Source organism: Mus pahari, chromosome 5 (genome assembly GCF_900095145.1).
Source record: "Mus pahari chromosome 5, PAHARI_EIJ_v1.1, whole genome shotgun sequence".
NCBI lineage: Eukaryota > Metazoa > Chordata > Mammalia > Rodentia > Muridae > Mus > Mus pahari.
In genome coordinates this window covers 7,756,167-7,763,188 of record NC_034594.1, presented here as the reverse complement: position 1 = coordinate 7,763,188, position 7,022 = coordinate 7,756,167, and positions in this window count along the sequence as shown.

The following is a 7,022-nucleotide window of genomic DNA, read 5'->3' as shown; positions in this document are numbered from 1 at the left end:
CTTCTTCTTCTTCTTCTTCTTCTTCTTCTTCTTCTTCTTCTTCTTCTTCTTCTTCTTCTTCTTCTTCTTCTTCTTCTTCTTCTTCTTCTTCAAATAATCATTCCATTGGTTTACATCTCAAATGTTACCCCACCTCCCAGTTTCCCCTCCACAAATCCCCCATCCCATATCCTCCCTCTTCCCCTTCCCTTTGCCTCCATGAGGGTGCTCCCCTACCCACATTCCCTCTCTCACCCCACCATTCCATCATCTCCCTATGCTGAGGTATCAAACCTCCACAGGACCTCCCATTGCTCTCAGGCAAGGCCAACCTCTGCTACATCTGTATCTGGAGTCATGGATCCCTCCCTGTATACTCCTTGTTTGGTGGTCTAGTCTTTCGGTGCATTGGGTGGTCCAGACAGCTGATGTTGTTCTTCCTATGGGGTTGCAAACACCCTCCACTCCTTCATTTCTTCTGCCACCTTCTCCACGTGATCCCTGGCTCAGCCTGATGGTTGGCCCCAAGCATCCACATCTGCATTGGTCAGTTGCTGGCTGGACCTCCCAAGGAGAAACCACACCAGGTTCCTGTCAGCAAGTGCCTCTTAACCACAGCAACAGTATCGGGTTTGGTGTCTGTAGACAGGCTGGATCCCCAGATGGGACAGTCCCCAGATGGCCCTTCCTTCAGTCTCTGCTCCATTTTTTGCCCCCTTTTTTCCTTTGGACAGGAACATTTCTGGGTTAAAAACTTTGAGATGGGGTGATGGAAACTCTTAAACTGTGATAGTGATGCTGAGGTGTAGCTTTTCACAGTTAATGGCATCTGGCAGGGATGAGTGTAGGGTCGGACTTTGTTATCTTTAAGTTGCTGATCACTGGGAATTTGAACCATGCTTCCAGTACATATAAGGCCAAATTGCACAAATTAGACTTTTTAGGTTTTCTTGTTTTGTTTTGATCGAGGTCACAAGGGTAGCAGTGGACCTGGGAGAACTGGGAAGTAAATGATATAAGTGGGATGCATTATGTAAAATTTCCAAATAATCAATGAAAATATCATGTTAAATATTAAAATAAATAAATGAATGAATGAATAAATAAAGCAATCTCCTAAATAAATATACAGTGACCAGGAGGAGGGGTACACAGGTATCTTAGAGCCCCCAGATCAGCTCCTTTCTGAAGGGAAAATGCAGACATCTTTGAGGTATCAGGAGCCACTAAGAACAAGAGAAAGTAGATTGTCATCATACAATTGAGTGAAGAACATGTGGAAAAGGGAGCTGCAGTGGTTCTAGCATATTCTAGGGAGATCTGATGACAGTCCCATCCTCCCATTGTGAGCAGCTTTACACATAGTGTTATTATATATAGCTAAAATCTTTTATATAAATATGTCATGGCCTTAACTCCCACTATTCCTAAGACTTCACAAACATAAATTTCCAACCAATAGAGGACCGAATTATTACAAAACAAACTTGACAAACGTTAGCCTGTAATTCTGTCTAATTCCAATCTATCATATAAGAATGGTTGCAAGCAGGCCAGCAACTACCCTCAACCTACACTGTAACTATATAAAGCCTAGAGGTCCTTCATTTGCCCTTTCTCCCAACAAAGCCTGCCCCCTTTCTACTCTTTTCATTGGAAATACTATATAAGATGAAAACATCTCTCTCTTTCCTATAGTTGTAACACAATAATCCCATGGTCAGTGAAGTATGTCTGTACCCACAGACACAGAGCTGAGCCATGGATTTCCTGTGCATCAATCACCCAGTCTCTTCCATAGACCATCCACTACATTCCTCATGAACATGACTGGGCATTATGTTTTGTAAGGAAAATGTCTTGAAGGCCTCCCAGTAAAAGCCACTCTCATCTTACCACAGGCTACAGGGGAAATGTCTGAGCATTTGCCTAGCAGTAGGGATTTTTGGCAACTATCCTTGCCCAGTTTCTGAGTTTGTAGCCCCATTAGACCTTCAGTAGTCTGTCTCCACTATTCTGGACTTCCTGCCATTCCAGAAGCAAACTTACTTTGATGAAAGGCAACAGATAATTATACACATTCAACATATAGGATATAATTTGCTGTAGTATATATACATTGTGAACTCATTATTACTATGTAATTAATAAATGCATTACCTCCCATAGTTAATCGTTGTGTGGTTCCATTTGCTTTAAGCCTGCTTGTTTCCCAGTCTTTCTTTTGGCTTCTAATAGGATTGCCCTTTTGTTCCCAGCTCACCAAGAAAAATTGTACTTATGTTTGAAACTCAGTGCGATTGTCAATTTGTGTGGAAAGCCTTTCACTTACCCCGTCTTTGTGCTGGAGCTGTCCTTTGTATATAATTCTTTTATTTCACCTTTGAAATGCTATTGCCATTATTTGTTCTTGTGTCTAAACATGCCTGGTTTCATCTAGATGGTCTCTCTGGAAACGGTAAAATAGAGAGACACTTGAGTTCATAGGATCTTGGCCAGTTATTTTAATGAGAAGGCTTTAAAAATAAACATGAAAAAATTTACTTAATGTCAAGCTGTCTGTGTTGGCAGGAGGCGTGCAAAATGGCAGATAATGTCACTTCTGTATTTAAGCTCATTCTGGTGTCTGAAGGGGAAGAGTCAAATGTAAGAAAATGACTAGACAGGTCATGTCAACAGGGTCTTCTTGCAAAACAAACCTGCATCATAAAGGAATTGAGAACATTTTCTGACATGAAAGCATTAAACTTTGCATCATATATATGTGTGTTAGTACTATGATAGTATTTGCTCAACATATATCACACATATATCCTTGTCTCTAATACTTCTCAAATGCTCCTTATACATGGTTAAATATGTTCCATATATGCAGAAAGATAGTAAAAGACTATAATTATTCAGAAATGAACACAGAAAACCAAAACAAACATGAAGGCTAAATGTACCAAGTATATGCCATAGGTTAAAATGTGATGAACTTATTTTTTCACAATTAGATTTCTAGATATTATTAAACACTAGTTTAATCCCTCCTGTGAAATGTTGAAAGCATGGTGGTACTGCATATTTATCCCTGTATTATATCTGTACAGTTCTTTACAGATACAAGTATGAAATATTTTCTCCTTCCTTGTGGGAATAGTTTGGCCACCACTGTGAAAGAACAACTCAAAAACTGTAATTTACAACACTGTTCACTAGACCTAGAAACAATGGAAACTTATACTTTCATTACTTTAACTTGAGTTATTTCAAGCTAAGATACAGTGAAATGTAGCTGGTGGACTGCAGGGTAACCATCAGGCCCAAGGGCTTCTCAGTTACCTTCTAGCTCTTGAAAGACTTCCCCTGAGAATTGGTTCAAGCTGCTTTTCTATGCAAGTTAAAGTTCCCTACAATGTTGACAAAGCTGGTAACCAGGCACTAAGCTCAACTTCTAGGGAGGGTCAACTCAGTGTTTGTATTTTAGTTTGTTTATTCTAGGGGCAGCAAAATATTAATGTGTATCCTCAGACTATAAGCTTAATATTTTTCCAAGTTTCTCAGGCAGGGCATTGGTGGCAAGACATTATTGAAAATCATCTTAATAAAAGTAAAGGAAAATTTCTATGCCAAACCTGTATATAATTTATATAAACTCATAAGTTCTTGATTTGTATTCTTACCCAATAAATTCTTATAGATTTTCCTAGAGATACAGAAATCTCAACCTATTCTTCTTACTGGAAGTCAAAATTAATTAAAAAAAGATTTACATTTGTTATATAACAAGGAATCTATGAGTCATCGAATAGCAGATATTTGGTGGATACATTTTTGTGCCTATGAACCACAATTACAAACATCACATGATAACTCTAAGCTGTAGCAGTGGAACACATATGTAGGCTTAGATATTTTTTCAAAACTTACTCTATTTAGGGTTCATAAATGTGTCATCCTCCCTTCTAACACACTGACCACAGGTATGGGACAAAGAAGAAGGTTAATAAAAAAGAGAGATGTAGACCTGTTTAGAATTAGTTTTGGGAGCCAGTTCCACTCTTTCTTGTCAGGACACCAGCAGTCTAGTTCAAAGGCAAACACCAAATAGGAATCAATAGCAGCCACATGAGCCAGCAGAAAGAGGACTCAACCCAACCAGCAGGAATCAGAGGAAGCAGCAAGAAGCAGCTAAAATACCATAAGTTCTTTGGCATGTTTCTTATTATGAAGTGAAGACCAGCAAAGGGCAGTATAGAGCAACAAAGTACAGCAAAAAACCAAGACCAGCAAAGACCAGCAAAGTAGCTAAGCATTGTGCAATTTAGCAATGCAAGAGCATCTAGTCACTGTTTGTGAGGTTCTACGTATATTCTTTCTAAACATCATGTGCCCTCTCAAGTGTCTGTTTTCAGCAAAATATTACATGCCCTCTCACAAGACAGCTTCCAGAAAAGCATTGCATAACACAATGGAGATATTAAGAAACCAGAAATTTCTACTTCACAAATACTTTGGCGGTAATCAACAGTAGCCAAATTGGACTAAAGATCTGAGCAACAACAGAGAAATCCTTCCTGCTACTGGAAACCTAGACAACTGCCTCAGTCTAATAAAGTCTTTGATCTTAGAGAAGACCCTACAACTACTTTTGTAAATAAGCATTATCTGGCCCTAACTACATTAGAAATATTTGTTGTTATTATATCCACATGTAGTCTTATACCTCATCAATGAAAATTCTCTTTCCAACAGGATGAGGCCATTATAAGAAGCCACAGTCGATCAAAATGCATAATTATAGAACCTAGGCTTGATGAAAGTATCTGTAAAATGGCGCTCACACCTAAGGCTCAGGAAACAACTTGGAAGTGAAGTTAGGAAGATTTTAAGAGTCTGGTGACCAGAAAGTTCACAGGAAGATTGTTTCTCCTAGTAGTTTCTGCAGCTATGCTCACAAGGGGTCAACAATCTGATTGCATAAACACGAATTAGACAAGGATGATATCAATAGATATGCCAAAAGAAAAAAGAAAAGTTAATGGAACTTCAACCCTACACAAATAATTACAGGCATATCACGAATACAGTTAAAGAAAGTCTTCTCTAAGAAAGAGACACTAATTGGTTATTTACTAGCAAATGATAAGCTTTAGAAATGTAGATATAAATAATATTATCCAGACTGAGAGGAGGGTATTTATCTAAGTAAGAGACACTGATTGGTTGTCTACTAGCAAATGGTCAGCCTTAAAAACATAGATATAAATAATACTATCTAGACTGAGAAAATGGTATTTACCTGTATAGCAAAAGGTATGTACATATACATGTTATATAACAAAGATTAATGAAAAATAAGCTAAGAATTTGAAAGAGAGCAAGAAAGATGAAAGGATGGACTATCCAGAGACTACCCCATCTGGGAATCCATCTCATCATCAGCCACCAAACCTAGATACTAATGCACATACCAGCAAGATTCTGCTGAAGGGACCCTGATATTGAGGCCTCTTGTGAGGCTATGCCAGAGCCTGTCAAACACCGAAGTGGATGCTCACAGCCAGCTATTGGATGGAACACAGGGTCCCCAATGGAGGAGCTAGAGAAAGTACCCAAGGAGCTGAAGGGGGCTGCAACCCTATATGTGGAACAACAATATGAATTAACCAGTACCCCCTGAGCTTGTGTCTCTAGCTGCATATGTAGCAGAAGATGACCTAATAGGCCATCACTGGGAAGAGAGGCCCCTTGGTCTTGCAAACTTTATATGTCCCAGCACAAGGGAACACCTGGGCCAAGTAGTGGGAGTGGGTGGGTAGGGGAGAAGGGGTTGGGGGTGGGGGTATAGGGAACTTTCGGAATAGCATTTGAAATGTAAAGAAAATAATAATAAAAAATTAAAAAAAAAAAAGAAAGAGAGCAAGAGGCAGTACATGGGAAGGCTTGGAGGGAAGAGAAGGGAAGGAAAGATGATGTGATTATATTATAACCTCAAAAGGTAAAAGAAATATTTTTTTCAAAATCCACATGCTATACAATAAATGATATATTTAAAATAATAGTCAAAAGAATTAGGTTGAAGTTCAGAATTTGTTTTAAAATGTTTTTCCATTCTCAAAAGGTAATCACAAGGAGAAAATACATTACTGCTGGCCCCCAGTTTCTCTTATTTTTTATTTTGACTCTAGTTATCCTCCCTGTATATTGAGACTTATGGTGATTCTCAGTCTGAGTCATGGTTTTATCACACAAGTTTTAACATTCATGTTATTTGCAGATTATGCTGTCTACATATAGCTATAGAACTTGGAAAACATGATTGCTTACATTCTGGGATGCAGATCATCATCCTTTTCCTTAGATTTTCATACTTTTTCCTACAGATCTTTAAATTCTATTTATTTCTTGGGTCACTTAGTCAAAGTTAGAAATTTTGTAGCAATGCTAGCGGGGCCTGAAAATAAAAATGATTCAAATCTTCAAATATTAGTGTTACCCACACATATGCATGAATATGAGTAGAAATGCAAAACCTAAAGTAAAATAAATACCTACAAGGTTATCTCATGTGTGTGGTGCAGGCCTAATATCCCAAATGAACTTTGATTTGATTTTTATGGTAAATATGTAATTTGCTTATTGAAAATTATTCCAATAAATTGCAGACTTGAAAAATTCCAGTCCCAATGGACACATCTACAAAACCTAAGGCCCCCAAAACCATATCTTAAGCCAAGGAACTATTGTAAAGTGGTGGGCAGAAAGACTGTGCAAGGCAGAGCATCAGAATATTGCAGTGAGATTGTCTCCTAGGAACGTCAGATGCTGTATCTATAAATATCACCAACATAACTGCCCAAAGAGCCAGAAGAACATGTCAAAATTGTCAGGAAAAGCCCATGAAGACTGGATCTTCTACGAAGAACTACAGGCAACTAAAGAATGCTAAGAAAGGATTTCCCATGAATAAGAAATGTGTGTGTGTGTGTGTGTGTGTGTGTGTGTGTGTGTGTGTGCGTGCAAATATACAGATATAAAACATTAAGAGAAAAGGT